The sequence below is a fragment of the Vespula vulgaris genome, chromosome 14, assembly GCF_905475345.1.
Source record: "Vespula vulgaris chromosome 14, iyVesVulg1.1, whole genome shotgun sequence".
In the NCBI taxonomy this organism is placed as follows: domain Eukaryota; kingdom Metazoa; phylum Arthropoda; class Insecta; order Hymenoptera; family Vespidae; genus Vespula; species Vespula vulgaris.
The window spans coordinates 2,719,586-2,737,500 of NC_066599.1; the positions used below are offsets into that span (position 1 = coordinate 2,719,586).

The 17,915-nt window shown below is 37.4% G+C and overlaps 1 protein-coding gene and 1 long non-coding RNA gene across 4 annotated transcripts in view; one reads left to right on the plus strand and one right to left on the minus strand.

Moving 5' to 3' along the window:
• The window catches only part of LOC127068942 (uncharacterized), a 40,467-nt gene extending 32,649 nt beyond the window's left edge, over positions 1 to 7,818 (plus strand). Inside the window, exons 7-8 of one of the 2 annotated variants that reach the window (XR_007783256.1) lie at positions 7,454 to 7,583; positions 7,682 to 7,818. This is a non-coding gene — a long non-coding RNA (uncharacterized LOC127068942). The remainder of the gene's footprint in view (positions 1 to 7,453; positions 7,584 to 7,681) is intronic. The other variant, XR_007783257.1, reaches the window with a different exon arrangement.
• An 8,660-nt stretch (positions 7,819 to 16,478) lies between these two features.
• The window catches only part of LOC127068911 (B-cell lymphoma/leukemia 11A), a 36,455-nt gene continuing 35,018 nt past the window's right edge, over positions 16,479 to 17,915 (minus strand). For both annotated transcript variants that reach the window (XM_051005304.1, XM_051005305.1), the window contains exon 3: positions 16,479 to 17,915. This exon is cut by the window's right edge and continues 8,215 nt beyond it. The gene's annotated coding sequence lies outside the window, so the exon portion shown is untranslated.

Sequence of the window (17,915 nt, forward strand, 5' to 3'; positions counted from 1 at the left end):
GCGAAATCCGTATTTACGCAAAGCCGACGCAACCCTATTGGCCTAGGACTTATATACGAGCTACGAGGTACAAAGGACTAAGAACTTGGATACACGAGAAATATGAAGTCGATCCATTTTGTTACTGGCGTGCCTTGCTTGTTTACTATTTTCTGACTTTCTCTGTCTATCTCTTTCTTCTCTCTCTCTCTCTCTCTCTCTCCCTCTCTCTCTCTCTATCTATTTTTCTATCTATCTCTCTATCTCTCTATCTCTCTTTCTTTCTTTCTCATTTTTCTCATCTTTCCCAATAGGATTTATTTTTATCGAGTAAACTTCGATTTGAAAGTGATAGGACAAATTTGTTCTTTTTCTTTTTTTTTCTTTTCTTTTTCTTTCGAGAATTCCTAATTATTATTTTGTAATTAGTGACACTTTTGTATCTCTCTCTCTCTCTCTCTCTCTCTCTCTCTCTATCTCTCATGAAATTAAAAAAAAAAAAAAATAAGAAAAAGGAAAAGAAGAAAAAAGAAACAAGATGCGATAGATGCGTTTATTTGGGTCGAGAAAAATGAAAATATTTAAGGCAAACAATGAGAGAAACATTTATGTTATGTACGAAGGTGTAAATCGTAAAGGTGGGCATCACTTCCACGATTTTGTGGAATCTCGAGCGATGGTAATGGGAATCGCTTTACAGAGCTGAAGCAGTTTTTTTCCGGAACTGTAACCTGTGATAGATTTTCGCGTCGAGAAAATTTAATGGAAAAATCCGAGGTGTCAGACACAGACATGCCGGCGATACGTCAGGCCATTCACGGCTAAGCCGTCTCTGCGCTTCGATGCTGAAGAGGAAAAAGAGAAAGTGTGGGCGAAGAGGGAAGAGTGACAAGGAACTGCCGGAAGAAAGTGAACGACGAAGAAAGAGAGAAAGAGAGAGAGAAAGAAAGAATAAGAAGAGCTGTTTTAAACATATATATATATATATATATATATATATATATATATATACGTTTATATGTATATGTGTGTGCATATATATATATATATATATATACATATCATTCATTTTTTTTTAGTATACATTTAACGACAAATGAAATGGTATAATTGTTAATTCGATTAAAAAAGAAAAAAAAAGAAGATAAAAAAGAAAAGAAAAATCGAATAATAAGTAATAATTTCATTTAATCCAGATAATAAAAGAGATAAGACTATTTTATAGATAGTTATAAATAAATGGATGGATAGATTAGATAGATTGAACAAGTCGATGAGTTATATAAAATGTATACCTTGAATTTGTCATGCTTAAAGTAGCCTCGTTAAGGAATAGGTTCGTATCTTTGAAGGGTTTGGAAAGAGGGATGGAAGGGGTTGATAAAACGATAGTCACGACATCTGTCGTCGAATCTTGGCTCGAGCAAGAGAGTGAAAGTCCTTCGAGTGAATAGTCGGTAACGTAGAGAAGGTGTTGGTTTAGTTCCTAGATCTAGTTCCTATCTTAATAAGGGTAGAAAGTCTAGACGGAAGGTTAGGGTTGTCCAAAAGGTTTTGTTGGTTGTCCCCTCCTAGAACGAGCCTCCTTTTGTCGAAGGGGGCATGGCCGGATTTCATCGTGTAAAATTGAAGAGCGTAGCAATGGCAGGGGTGCCATTGGTGACTATGGATAATTCTATTGAAACATTTCTGTTGTGTTAATATTTTTCTCTATCTTTTTTTTTTCTTTTTAATGAGAGTTAATCATTAATAATATTAATTATATTGCTTTATATATAAATGTTTATTACATAATTATCATCTCGGGTTTAAATCGTTTATTATATATTAATAACATTTAAATTTTAATATTTAATTGACACATTTCTATTGAATATTGATAACTTCCTTTATTTAATTATATTATTCTATAGATATATAAATATTAATTACATAATTACTTTCTCCTCTACAATTATATACATATTTTCATCCACATATTTATATACGATACAACAAGTACTTTAACTTTCACGATTAAAAGTTAGTCGGATGCTTTCATAGACATACCAATAAAGAAAAGGAGAAAATTTTAATTCGTATTACCGTATGAAAAATATCGATACAACTTTTGATTGTATATAGAAAATGGAGATACTTCCTCGTTGATACACGATGGGCACGAGCTGATTTCGCAATAGGGAGGTCCGGATTAATTTGGCAAATTGAACTGGTTCTTCCATCGAGTCCGATAATTTGGTGACTACCACGCTTCCTCCTCCTCCTCCTCCTCCTCCTCCTCCTCCTCCTCTTCCTTCTCCAACTCTCTTCCATCTCCTCTTCCTCTTACTCCTCCTCTTCCGTCTCCTCCTCCGGAGAAGGAAGTACCTTCGCCCGGAGAGGGTTGACGGTGTATCCTTGCTTGTCCTCCTTTCTCGCGAGGATTCACGTACCTGCGGTGTTTGACTCGAAGCTGAAGGGAATTCCAGCTTTCCTCGTCGTCTATGTAGCTAGTTCCCTAATCGAATTAGAGGAGTCAGGATATTGCGTGCCGCTACGCCGCGTTTCCCCGTCCCTGGACCCCGCAATTGTTTTAAGTCGGCATCTCCGCCGAATCTCTCTTCCTCTTCCTCCTCCTCCTCCTCTTCTCTTCTCGTTCTCTGCCACTACCACTTCCTCCTCCTCCTTCCTATCTTTCTCCTCCCCCTTTCTACATCTCCACCTCTTAACAGGACATCGAATTTGTACTAAACTATCTGTCGACCGGAATATTGAATTATCGATGCTGTGACTCGTTTTGGTAAAAAGCATCTTCGACGATGACAACTTTGGCTCCACCTCTCTCTCTCTCTCTCTCTCTCTCTCTCTCTATCTATCTATCTATCTATCTCTATCTCTATCTCTCTTCAAGAGAAATCGGATTTATCGTAAACGAATATTCCACCTCTTACCTCTTACTCCCCCTTACCATCACTTACTCGTCCGTGTACTTCGCGTTGGGCGCACGGTATCCTTCGGATACCGACTATGAATATTCGTAGACTGTGAGTTTGCGAACGGAAACTGTTTAGATCCCCATATGCGAGAGCTACTAGAGAGAGACAGAGAGAGAGAAAGAGAGTGAGAGAGGAAGAGAGAAAGGGAGAGAAGATTGGAGGAGGTACACGAGGCTCTAGTTACTGCTTCTATAACGAGCGATTCGAGAGTACTTTTCCTTCGAAGTAGACAGCCTTTCGTTTCGAACTACTCTATTCTATACTTCGAATGGATTTTCTTCTTAATATATTACATATTGTTATGTAATAATCATACAATCATTCTTATCGATCTTCGATTCAAAAAAGTATTTTGTTTTATTGAAAAAGTTTATTGTATACGTTTTCCCATATTTATAAAACAGAGACAGATATAAATAGATATATAGATCGATCGAGAAAGAAAAAGAAAAAATGAAAAAAAGAGAGAAAGAGAGAGAGAGGGAGAAAGAGAGAGAACAAAGATGCAGAGAACTTTCACTAACGACCAAAGTTTTTCGGTGTCCGAGACTGGAGCTATCATAAATTCAAAATGGCGGACCCTTTGAGGGCGAAAACAAAAGCCACTCGGGTTCACTGTTGGAGGTTCAGAGACGGGGGTGGGGACGGACGGTGGTACCGGGCAACCCTTCTGAAGTCCTTTCCGGGGAGTCGTGCGGTATGGTAGAGGAGCAGGGGTAGCTTTCTGAGGGGTCGCGCCACCGAAAATGGCGGACCCAATTAAGTGAGTTTAGACTACCCGTTACGCCTTGACGTACGTACGTACGTTATGGAAGGTTCTCAGGAGTGAGAAGAATCGCGTGAGTCCTTTCGAAAGGGTCTTACGAGCTCTTTCCTGTCTTATTTCTCTTTCGTCAGCCCTCTCGTCGATTCACGTTTCGTTGACCACCGTACCTAACTTCTGTACCTCCATGGATTTTACGAGACTCTTGTAAGATTAATTGCTTTTTTTCTACTCATTAATTCGTTGCTTTTCTCAAAAAGAAGAAGTCCCTTTTGTTCATTGAGAATATTATTGTACGAGGATAAGAAAATCAATTTTTGTTTTTTCTCCTTTTTCTTTTCCTTTTTTCTTTTTTTTTTTTATTTCCTTTCTCTTTTTTTTTCGTTTTACATTTTTTTCTTTTCTCTCTGATCGAACGTAAATTTTTTATTCCGTTTTGTCTTCGTCTTTTTTGTTTCCTATTGTTCTTCTATTTTTTTTCTTCGATAGAGATTATTAAATCTTTATTGTTCATTCAAATACAAAATTCGAATATTTTAGATAAAATTATTTGGAAAAGTTGAAAGATTAGTTAAGGCCGTCTGATTTATTGCCACTTATATCATCCCCTGGTCCAACGTGAACGATGATGTTATTATCTCGTTAGGGTTGAATCCCTCACTATGTTACGGTCCAGAACTGGACTGACCAGATCTTATACCACTGATCTTTGATCTCGTTCTAACCGGATGCTGGACATTTAACCTGACCTTTTAACTCGTCGTACAGGTTCAGGTATAACTCTATTCATCTCTAGGAAAAAAAAAGAAGAAAAAAAAGAAAACTATTATTATATTCTTACATAGAGATTTTCATGTCTAAGTTATTTTATAATTTGTTCAAAGACCTCTTTGATTCTCGTTAAATTCTAAATCTCATTCTATCCACCGATACGATACGGTACTTATTATTTTCACGTGAAGAGGACAAAAGATATAAGAATATCGTATGGTGAATGTAATACGTAGGTAATACATAGAAAAAAGTTAAGAAAGGGAAGAAGGGGAGAAAGAAAGATAGAAAAAAGAAAGAAAAAAAGAAAGAAAAAAGAAAGAAAGAAAGGAAGGATAGAAAAAGAGGAGAAGGTACGAGGGTTGAAAGCGATCGTATAGGAGGATCGAGAGTCTCAAAGATGAGCAGGCCAGCTTTGATGCCGTATTAGCTGGGCGATTCCATCGAATTTACGTCGAGTTTCGATCTCGAGGAGGCTTCGATCGCCTACGAACGCGATATCTAGTATATTTGTAGAAGTAATAACGGGCCGTTGGAAAAGAGGTTGCCGGAGGAGGGTTGTTGGAAGGTAGGAGGGGGTCGACCGAGCCTGGGGAGATCGGGGGTGGGTTTATAGCGAAGGTGAGGAGGCAAAAGGAGGTGGAGGGTAGCTTGGCGACACTCAAGTCTCTCTCTCTCTCTCTCTCTCTCTCTCTCTCTTTCGTTCTTGCTAACTCTGCCCTTCTCTGTACACACACACATATATATACACGTACATGCACATATACACATACCTACATATACTACTCTCCGTCTCCATCTCTCTCTCTCTCTCTCTTTCTCTCTCTCTCTTTCTCTCTCTCTCTCTCTCTCTCTCTCTCTCTCTCTCTCTCTCTCTCTCTCTCTTACTCAGAGCGAGCTGTACAAGGGTCCATCTCGTAGCAACGCCCACGGAAACTCGAATCGATACGACGCACTGTTCTGGAAATTCAGCGGATTTTCACGCTCGTTTTCGAATTTCGTTCGGTACGGCTCGTCAAAATTATCGACTTTGGTTGATATGGACCGGGAATAACGTAAGATACTCGGCACGATGTCGGAATTTTCGTAATAACTCCAGTCTCGCGAATATACGGGGGATACGAATAAGGAAAGAAACGGAGGATGGTAAATGCCAGAAGCGTCGCATCAAGATTCGAATGATTCGAGTGTTTTTAGGGGATCGGGTTTCTGTGAGGTGACTGACAGGGGGAGGTCAACGAACCTATCAAATCAAAACTATTCCCTATCTCTCTTTTTCTCTATCTATCTATCCATCTATCTGTCTCTATCTTTATCTTTCCTTTTTTATACGTACATATCTTAAAATGTATAACTTCCCTCATCGTATCCGTTCTATTCGTCATACACTTTCTTCGTTCGCTAGAGAAGAGAAATAAGAATAAGAAGAAGAAGAATAAGAAGAAGAATAAGAAGAAGGATTACCGCGAAAAAGAAATTGCTAGTTCTCAAAATGCGTAGGGAATTTCCTGCTCCTTTCGGTTCTTTACTTCGATTACTATCTTCCTTTATGAGTACGCGGAAAAAGGAGAGGGGGTAGGAGGAGGGATGAGAGGGAGGGAGGCAGGGAGGGAATGGGGTCCACGTGAACGCGCGCTCGTCCGCGAGTATATAAAACAATTCAAATATATTCCGTGCGAGATATGATATTTTATTCTTTTTTCTTTCTTTCTTTTTTTTTCTTTCTTTTTTTTCGATTTCTTTCTTTTCTTTTTTCTTTGCTCTTAGATATATCTATCGATATGACATATAAGAATTCTTTTTTTTAATATATTTAATTTCACTTCATTTTCTTCCTTTTTATTTCCTTCTATTCTTTCTCACTCCTTTTCCTTCATTTTTTTTTCTTCCTTTCTTTCTTCTCTTTTTTTTTAATATCATCGTTTTTTTTCACTCGACGTACGAACAATGAAGAAATGAAGAAATAAATCGGAATCGGACGACAGCTTAGAGGCGAAAAGGATGAAAGGAAAATTCGTATCTTTCCCTCTCATTCGTCTCTCTCTTACTCTTTCTCCCTTTCTCCCTTTCTCTTTCTCTTTTTTTTTCTTTCTATCTCTCTCTTTCTCTTTTACGGTGTGACCAGCGAGGCGTCCTCTCATGCATGGCCGATATCGATATGTGTACCTATGTATATCCTCACGAGCAAGCAACCGTTGCTGGAAAAGTCCTTTTCCCTTTCCATATACTTCTCCTTCTCCTCCTCCTCCTTCTCTCTCTCTCTCTCTCTCTTACTTTTTCCTTCTTTTTCTGCGTCTCCGTAGCGCATTCGTTTCCAGACCGACGGAAGTTCGTGCACGAGAAATCCGGAAAATTGGACAGAGCGATCGTTCCGAGTTCTCTTCAAATGAACGATATCCCTCTTCTACATTCCGCAAGACCATTTCTTTTTCTTCTTCTTCTTCTTCTTCTTCTTTTTTTTCTTTCTTTTTTTTTCTTTTTCTGTTTTTCTTTTTTTTTCTTTATGTACAACCGAATATCGTTACATAAAAAAAAAAGAAGAAAGAAAGAAAAAAGGATAGCCGAGAAAATTCGTTTCTATATATTTTTCTTGGTTGATCACCACTGACATCAAATTTGTCTACACGGGCGATTGTGGTCAGTCTCGTACCAGAAACCTACCGATCCAGTTTACATTCCGGTTTTTATTCTGAACTTCGCCCTAAATAGAAATCCCGGCCCGATCCCTGTCAACACAGAGGCGTGCGCGCTTCTCTATGGAATGACAAATGCCATACTCGCCACTAATGTTACTGAACAACAAATTATCTAGTCGGCATCGCGATAAATATCATCTCGAGAACTTGTATAAATAGATCATGTCGTATATCGTCGATATTTTATATTGATAGTTTTACGTCCTATTGTTGACGATAGTAAAATGTTGTTACCTTTTTATTAATCGTAGTATTCATTTTTCTTTCAGACACGTCTATATCGGGACGGAATTTTTCCAAAGAAATAAACGAAATACAGAATTAAAAATATTTTCAAAAAGGAATTTATTATCAGAAGTCCGATCGACGATCACTTTTGTAAAAGAAAATGTATATTCGGTAAGTATTATTCGAAACGTATAAAAAGTTGACATAAATTGTACTATTTCTAAACATTGATTTATATATATGTATGTATCGTGTATGTTTGTTAACAGATTCTAATTTATAATCTGAATTCCAATGCATTGAAATGCACCATAACAAGAGGACGTATGAATGATTATAGTTAACAAATAAATAAACGTGAAAGCCTTGTCGTATTCCTCTCCAGCTACGTCATCCAAGCCATCCTTTTTCCATGTGTTATCTAAAAAAAATTTTTCTTTTTTTATCCTTCTATAATATTAATTCACTAAAGCATCCTGCGCAGGTGTGCAGACCGACGGTAAGTAGCGTATAGAAGATATCTATCGGCCGATAGGATAGATCCAAAGAGCACAGTGCCTCGAAGCTGTTACGAGTCGGCACACGACCCTCTATTAACTGTCCCATAAACAGATAATCGTGAATTACCTAAAACGATATGATCGTACGACGAGGTCAGATAAAGTCAAGAGTTAAGAGATATGGAAACGATCATCTTCGCATTTCTCAGCTCGTTCGGGTAAAACCTCTCGGTCTAGGTATTAATTAAGAATTTATCATGGAAGAAAATCGATCTGATAAGGATATAAATAGAAAATTAACAATAGAAAGAAAAAGAGAGATAAAAAGCTAGATTTATATTAACAATACAGTGTTACATATTAAAATAAATAGGCATACGAACAAAATAAAATAAAATAAGAAAAAAAGAGAACAAAAGCAATGAACGAAAATAAAAAGGAACGGAATATAAAAGTACGAAGATTGAAAAAATAAGAATGTAATTTCCGTGTATAAAGGGCTGAAAGAATAACCGACAAGCGAAAGGGTATCCTTACAAAATTTGATGGCGTTGTTTGACAACGGTAGTCGAGTAGTAAACCGCGACTTCAAACGGCGTCACGTCTTTGTTTGTTCTGGAAAAGCGTAAGAGAACGAAGAGAACGAATGGTTTAGTCTCTCTCATTCTCATTCTCTTCTTCCGTCTCTCTTTCTCTCTCTTTCTCCCTTTCTCTCCCTCTCTCTCTATCTCTAATTCTCCTTTACGAGAAAGGACGAGAAAGAGGAGAGCGCAACGTTAATCATTATCCTGGGGTAAGTCGAGAGGCGAAGGAAGTCTCCTTTGAGGCCGGACCACGGTTTCTCTGCCCGGAATTCCAGAGCCTCGGATTACAATTTGGCGAGTCCAGGAGACTCGAAGGGTGAGATAGAGAGATAGAGAGAGAGAGAGAGAGAGAGAGAGAGAAAGATAGTGAAAGAGAGAAAGAGAAATATATATATATATATATAGATAGATATATATATATATATAGATATAGAGAGAGAAGTAGAAGGAGAAGGTGAAAGAGAGGAAGGAAGACGGAGTGAGTAAAATGGCTGCCGGCGGTAGGGTAGTTTTGCTTGGTGTGGGGTGGTTGCGAGGGTGGCTAACTGGGTGGTCGACGAAGAAGAGAGTAGGAGGAGAGGAGGTGTAGGTAGTCGAAGGGGACTGGCGGTTGCCGAGGTCCGGGGCAGAGGGAACCGATGCTAGCCACAACCCCTTAAGGGTCGAACGAACCCTTGCACTACCACGAGTCGAGTCCACCGAGTCTCTCGATCTCTCTCTCTCTCTCTCTCTTTCCTTCTCTTACTACTTCTCTCACTCTCTCTTTCTCTCTGTCTTCTTCCTTCCTCCTTCACTCCCTTCTCTTCACTTTCTCTCTCTCTCTCTCTCTTTCTCTTCTACACCAGCTCTCCTTCTCTTTCCAACTTTAGCTATCCCTCCCCACCTTCCTGACTGAACAACCTTTATATCTACAGCCACTATACCCACCACCACGAGAGTACGTACTACCTACCTCGGTTATTCGCGTGTTCGAGGGAGAGAAATGTCGAGAGTGAGAGAGAAAGAGAAAGAGAAAGAGAGGAAGAGAGAGAGAGAGAGAGAAAGAGAGAGAGAGAGTACAGGACGAGACAAACGTGGTGGATGTTGAGTCGTAGGAGGATGAGAACGAAAGGGCAAATGCGAGTGGAAAGGAGAGAGAGAGAGAGATGAAGAGGGGTGGACGCTCGAGGAAGGGGTAGTTCGGGCAAGGGTGGAATTTTAGAGGCAGGACCAGCATTAAAATACACGCCGTGCGAAATACCAGGCGTGAATTAGAGTCCCTTTACGTACACAAGATCTTTGTGGCTACTACCGAACGAACGGACGAAATCTTCCCTATTTTCCTTAACTCTGGAAACAACCCCTCTCTCTTTCTCTCTCTTACTCTCTCTCTCTCTCTCTCTCTCTCTTTACTCGTTTTCCTACCAGGTGCTTCTAATCGTGATAACGGACCCTGCATTATCTACGAACGCGCTAGCAACATTTCGACGAGAACGAAGACGACGACGACGAAGGTTGCGACATGTTAGTGAGACGTTCGCAAATTTGTAGCTTAGACTGAGAGAGAGAGAAAGAGAGAGAAGATGAGAAAGAGAAAGAGAGAAGGAAGGGTAAACTCTTGCAAAGGGGTAGCCAACGTGAGATCTTATTCCCGGTAATGCTTTGGTTTGTGTGTGTCTTTGTGTATGTGTCTATGCGAAGAAGAGGATCGAAAGTTTCAAGAACTTTCCTACGAGATCTTTGCTTTTCTCACCTTTCTCCTATACTTTAATTCCGAATAGTTGAAATTTATGTGAATCGTAGAAAAAAGAAAAACAGGATCCGATAATTCTATGGCCTCGTATATATCTATATTATTATTTATTAATATTCAATATCGTTCGAATATATATAGTCGACAAGTGATATTGAAATTTTGTAATATTCGATATATCTCTAAATGTACGAATTTCCTTAATCTTTAAACAATTCTGATATCGTTTATTAATCGAGATCGATTATATTTCCATATAAAATTTTTTATTGAAATCCTAAGACATATTGTTTAACGAAAGTTCTGACGAATATTAATAATGCTAAAAAGAAAAAAGAAAACGTTCACGTTTGGTATCGGTGCGATTGAAAAAGAATTTCAAGAAAAAAACAAAACAAAAAAAAGGAAGAAGAAATAATTATTACTTTTTTAAATACATAATCGACATATAAACAATGACAAGTATCTATATGTATAGCTTAGAAAATAATCTTTCATTTTAGTCTTCCGAACACGATTGTAGAATTTCGATTTTGAATCACCGGCAAAATGTCAAATACATTTAAGCGAGAAAGAGCAGAGGACACAAAGACGAATGAGCTATACGACGTGGAATCGAAGGTGTACCGTGAATTTTAACATTTCACAAACGTTCACGACTTTGGTACATAGGTATCGAGATTCGTCTCCGCCATCCCCGAGCGGGTCAAGCGGGTTCGCTCGAGCTCCGATGGAAAACGATTCGTGGAGTGTAAATAACGACATTGTCCGTCGCGATAAAAATCGCTATTACGTGTTCAAATTCTTTGCAATATCAATTTGATTTCGATTTATCGCTTCATATTTCAATCATACATTTAACACGTTTCTTTGATATAATTTCATTGTTATTAATGAGAAATATATATTTATATAAAAAGGAAAAAAAAGGAACAAAAGTGTAGACGGACGTATCTACAAGAACAAAGTTTATAACACGAATTAATTGATATCATTATAATACGACAATGAGATAAATACGTAGAATAGAAATATTAGAGTCGAAAAGTAGAATCAGAATTTTTTATCGTCATCGATTCTTATCGTCTCATTTTATTCGTTAAATCGTAATGAATGAATGAAGAAAGAAGGAACAAGTATCTCATACGAAAAATATTAAAGATAAATTGGTCGTTTCTAAATATTGCTTTAATTCTCATTATTAATATTATTCTTATTACTATCATTATTATTTACGATCGGTTTATTTTTTCTTTGATTTGTTATCGATCATCTCACTCCTTTAATCTTCTTTCTCTCTCTCTCTCTCTCTCTCTCTCTCTTTCTATATATATATATATTTTCGTTTTTCTTCATTTTTTTTCTTTTGCTTTATCGCTGAACGTTGCGAATCGGTGCGACGCGACGACGGCACCGCACGGATTTAACTAATAAGAGCAATTAGCGCCGGGGGTAGTTACTAGGGGTGGTTTGCCCGCCATGGCATGTCTCTCGCCTGGCGGTCGCCTCGGTCAATACCCACCGGACAAGATGGCCGACGCCCACTCCAACACAAACTCAAAGTTACATACATTTATGTACTCAAATGTATAACTCACCCCACCCCACACCATCACCACTACCACCCCCTGCACCCTCCTTCTTCCCGCACCCTCTCCGGACGGAGTTGCCTTTCTCCTTCCGCCGGTTTCAACCCTCCCGTTCTCTCGCGCCATCCACTCGGCTACACGGACACCGAACTTCATCATTATTATCTCGCTGGCCTCGTACCTACCTACCCACCGAATGTGGATATTGCGAAACTCTCGTGCGCTCGTATCTCTGACTCTATTGACATTGCCTTGAAAAATGAATAAAAATACAGAGGGAGAGAGAGAGAGAGAGAGAGAGAGAGAGAGAGAAAGAGAGAGGGAGTATAATTTCATTTTTCTCGTCAATTTTCTCTTTACCAGCCTCATGTTTTTATCTCTTATTATTATTATAATTATAATAATTATTATTATTATTGTAGTTGTTGTTGTTATTAATTATTATTATTAATAATTATTATTAATACTCACTTGACCTTAATTAATACGGAATTTTATTTGCTTCTTCTTTTTTCTCTCTCTCTTTCTCTCTTTCCTTTTTTTTTTATTTCATTTCATTTTATTTTCTCAAATAACAACATATATACGAAGGAGTATTTCTGTGAGATCGTATAAACGAACCATGCGAATTGGCACGTTGCTATGATCCTCGATTGGTCAGTAAAGAGGGGTGGCCATCCTACGCAGCCGATTGGTCAGAGCGACCCTTCTGCCAAGCGAATACTGACCCTTCGGGGGTGGCTTCTCGTCCCTTTTCTAAACGTATCTATCGTATTTCATATATATATATATATATATATATATATATATATATATATATATATGTATGTATGTATACATATAATAAATATATAACAAATAACATCGTTAACATCTTTAACAAAAGTATAAAGTTGAGAAAAAAAATATTCTTTTATTTTATAAACGATAGATAGCGAAGAAATACCCTTTTAGATTTGTATCAAGGACAATATTTCTTCAACGACCTTACCGGAAAATCAAGTAGACGAACGGAGGGATCAAGAATGAAGAGGAGTATCGGAAATAATGAGATTGAAATTAATTCGTAATTCTCTAGTGTCGTCTTAGTAATATATCTATTCAACCATAAGATAATTCGATTGATTCGTTAAAATAATTGTTTTCTTTTAATATTTGAATTAGCTGACATCCATTGAATAATATATACATACATTTACATATGTATATAAATATATATATATGTATATAGGTGAAACGATATAATCTTTTTCCTTTTGAGAAGTTTTCAAACGATTTCGAAGAAGCGACGGAAGCCAAAATTCGATCGCGAGCTGTTTAACTCGAAGATAAATGAACGTTACTTAATCTTTTGACCAAGGAATACGCGACAGCGCCCGCTTACCTCTCCTAATCCAGTGCAATTGTTTTCGTGCACGTTGACTGCTTATCTGGCTTAACAGCCGACTAATTCCGCGATCTAGCAAACTTCGAACTTCGGAGACACTCTCGTTAGTTAAATCATCCTGTCCTTTCTTTCCTTTCCTGTTTTTTCTTTCTTTCTTTTTTTTCTTTTTTTCTTTCTTTTTTTTCCTTGTTTATTTTTCTTTTCTTTCCCTTTCTTTCTCTGTATCTCTTTTTTTTATACTCTTAGTTTCGAGAAAGTAGCGAATTAAAACGTTCGATCACTAGCGATTAGACTAATTACAATCGTTACTAAAGTATTTCGAGTGTATTGCCAGAATCTTATAGGAATAATTAGTTAAGCTGATATATAGCATTTATTTATATTAGAAAAAGATAATGATATGAATACGTATAATTTTTTTTTCATATTTTTATATTGATTATAGTTTAATTTTTCAATAAATAAATAAACTTTTCTTTTATATTAAAAAACATTTGTATTTTTATATACATATATATATTATGTTATAACAGATCGATACATAACATTGCATATACAAAAATACTAAAAAATATAAGTATCCCTTTTTTTTCATGCTTGTATACGCTTGAATATAATTGGACAGTAAATACAAGCTCGTTCGGCTTTAACGGAGGGGTAACTTCGTTTCAACGTGTAGTCTCTTTCCATACAGGGTGTATATCTCCTCACCCTTTGAGTAGAAAAGCCAGGGGTTAGTTTTTTACCGGCCTGTACTACCCCTGTTAGTAGGCAACCAGGTACAGCATCGACGTTTTCCGAATTCAGGTATCATAGGTGTTATCGGACATAAAATGAAACGGGAAAGATTTTTTCTTTTCCTTTTCTTTCATTCTTCCTTTTTTTTTTATTTTTTTTTTCGTCGATAGAAATATTTATAAAAATTAAACGAAAACGTTATGTATATCTCGAAAGGGAAATCTCCTCTTATTTTTCTTTTCTTTCTTTTTTTCAAAATTCATTACCTTATTGTCATTTTACGTGAGTATAAAAAACTTCGTACAAGTTTTATCATCCTGATAAGAAAGTTTCGAAGGTTGTTTGGTGTCACGCAGGACACGTTAGAAAGGGCACACATACAGAAAGAAAGAGAAGAGAAAGAGAGAGAGAAAGAGAGAGAGAGAAAGAAAGAGTTTATATTTTTATCATGATTCGCTAAGCCACGAACTCGAGTAGAGAATTGGGGTAGGTGAAAAGGGCGGTAGGGGTGAATAGGTGGGAGTACTAGCTGTTTGACATATTTTGTCCTGAAAACCGACAGATCAGGAACGTGGGTTCGTGCACATTGGAAGGGTTGCCGTGGGATGGGTACAGGGGGCACCTCTGTTTCTGACGTGCAGATTAGTGTCCGCCATTGTAGTGACGTCACCATAGTTAACGCGCATTCAAACGACAGAAGAGGACGCTGGCAAAATTATTGACCAGGTCGTTTAGCCAGAAACGAGTTCTCAACGAGTCGTCGTTTCTCATCCCTCTGTTCTCTTCTCTTTCTCTTCTCCTTCATTCTCTTCTCCCATTTTCTTTCTTTCTTTCTTTCTTTCTTTCTTTCTTTCTTTCTTTCATTCCTATTTTCTTCTTTTTTTTCCTCTTCTTCTTCTTCCTCCTCTTCCTCTTTCATTTTATTTTCTTCTCGCTTGGACTCGGTGACATCGCCACGTCCCGTCGTCCACACGACTCCAAAGGATAAATCCTACTATGACTTTGGAGTCCGTTGTTTTAGGTCGATCGTGAGCCAAGCTTTGATTCCAAAGCTGTCAGAAGTCGGTTCCTGGTTGACAGATGAATGTGCGCATGGAACAATGGGACCGACCAAAAATTAACGCCATTGTCCTAACTTTGAATTCGCATGCCGCTGTTTACCCCCCACCTAGTCGATTGCTATGGTACAGAGAGAATACCTAGACGTATGCCGTGGCAAGACGACGAGTATTACTCTCTCTCTCTCTCTCTCTCTTTCTCTCTGTCTCTTTCTGTCTCTCTTTATCTCTCTCTCTTTATCTCTCTCTCTGTCTGTCTGTCTGTCTCTCTCTCTCTCTCTCTCTCTCTCTCTCTCTCTCTCTCTCTCTCTCTCTCTCTCTTCGATTGCTGCCTCTACGACGAATTATTCTGAAAGTGGGTGGTACGTTTCCAAGTTTAATCCGTAGTTCGTACTACTAGTACTTCGTAAAGAAAGGTACCAAGTACGAAAAGTACGAACTTTGAGATAAAAAAGGAAAGAAAAGAAAAAAGTAAAAGGAATCAAATAACGATTTATAAAAAAGAAAAAAAAATAGAGAGAGAGAGAAAGAAATGTTGTTTAAAAGTAATCGAGTTTTAATCGAGATGAGTTTGTAATCATTTGCGAAAACTCCTCGTTAGAAATTAATCGAATGCATATGCAAGTTTGTGCCCCTGATGGAATGCAACCGTTTATACGACCATGTAATCATCGTTATCGTACATTAACATTTTCTTTTTTCGTATTCACTTTCTAATATACGCCATACATTTAAAATGAGTATTATTCCTTCAAGTAGAAAATATATATATATATGTACATATAAATATGTATACGTATATATTCTCGGATAGTCTCTTGAAAGAGACGAATTTATCAAAACGTTAGTTGTAATAATACGTACGAGTAAAGGTGAGGTCACGGTGAAGCCACTCTTTCATGACTTTTCTCACAAGAAGAAAAAGACGAAGGAGAAGAAGAAGAAGAAGAAGAAGAATAAGAATAAGAAGAAGCAGCAGTCTCCGAAGATAAATTTATGAGAAACTAAGGAGTTTCGTGGCCGTTGCGAAATGTAGGTATTATGTAATATAAGTAATAAGCGTCCGATAATAGTAGCTCGAAACAAGTTAGCCAATTTATATAACGAGCTTTCTATAGCCCGCGGAGTATAGGCATATATCGAGAACTATCTTATACGGGTCGAATATCTGAAGACGACCCTTTCGCCTCACGAGCGATCAATCAATCAGAATCGTCGATCGATCCGATCCGATCCGATCCGATCGATCGATCGATCGGTCATTTTGCGTTCGACGACCTTACGATAAAGGATTCGTCGGGATTTTAAAACGTTGAAACGGTACGTAAGCAAAGTACTTACTCGTACTCGTATGTACGATTCTCAAAAAAAGAAAAAGAACGCGTATACTTACCGATTTTTCATCCGTTAGATAATCTTCATCTATTTATAATAGGTTTGTGATATTCGGGATATAAGATATGAGCGAGTATAGATCGTAAAAGAGAAAGTAGATCGTACTTTTATTATTATTATTTAAAAACAATGTCGTTTATTTGAATCGCACAAGACATACACCGTAACTTCTATGATTTTTATAATTAGAGACTCCGCCGAGTAAATCTTGGTCAAAGATTGTCGCAAGCTTTGATCAGTGTTTGCTCGAAGTCGCCCGTTCATTATTTTTATGTATGCGTGTACGTGTGTGTATGCGCGTGTCTATGTCTCTCTCTGTGTAGGGGGTGGATGTGCATCTGTGTGAGTGAATGCGTGTGTCCTTTTGTTTTTGTTTATTCGTTCGTTCGTTCGTTCGTTCGTTTGTTTGTTTGTTTTCTATGTATGCGTGTCTATGGGGTTTTTTTTTTCTTTTTCTTTTTCATTTGTGTTCCTCATCTCTCCTTCCGTTTTTTCTTTCTGTTTTCTCCTTTTTTTTTTCTTTCTTTTTTTCTTTTCCCCCTTATCTCTTCATTTATTTAATCTTCGTATTGCCTTAATGTCGAGCCTCGGTCGAAAGTGTCCCTATACGATATATAAGCAGGTCTTACCTATTTCATATCGTACCCTTAAAAACCGAGGTTCCGGATTGTTTACCCTGGATCAGAAATATCATCCTTTCTTTTATCTATTATTTTTTAATTTTTATTTTATTTTATTTTTTTGTTTTTTGTTCACTCCCTAAAATCCCATATTCCCTGTTACCTGTTTAGCACATTGCCTATTCGTTTTATTTTTTTATTATTTTTATTTTTTTTCATTTCTATTTATATATTTTTCTCTTTATATCCCCTTCCCTCCCCCCTCCCCAACCCTTTCCCTGTTAACCCCGAACATGCCAATCTCCTCTTTTGTATCCCTCCCGCCGTTGCTTATATTAATATTATAGGAAATAGTTTTTAATTCTTTTTTTTTTTGCTTTTATTATTTTCGTTATTCTTATTATTCAGCTTTTACTTATTTAACCGTCTAAATATTTTTCCATTTGGCTATAATTCCGACATTATTCCTTGGGATTATCCATTCGCCATATTTATGTATCATTAAATGTGGCCCACACTCATCTCCTTTCTTTCTTTCTTTCCTTTTTATTATTTTCTTTTTTTCTTTTTTCTTTTTTGTTTTTTTTTTGTTTTACCCTGTGTAGAAACGCTAGAAATCGACTAGAGGATACGACGACGACGTAACGTGTGTGATGACGAATGCATTATGTGTTTCTGATATCCTTTTTTTTGTTTTTCTTTTTGTTTGTTTTTTCGTAAAAAGGGAGCTTCGAAAAGAAGAAGGGAAGGTTGAATGAAGACAGAGTGTGAAGAGAGAGAGAGAGAGAGAGAGAGAGAAAGAGAGGAGTGGGAAGTAGATAGAGAAAAAGAGAGAGAGACGAAGAGAGAGAAAGTGAGACTGAAAGAAAAAGAAAACGACAAGAAAATGTTTCGCGAGAT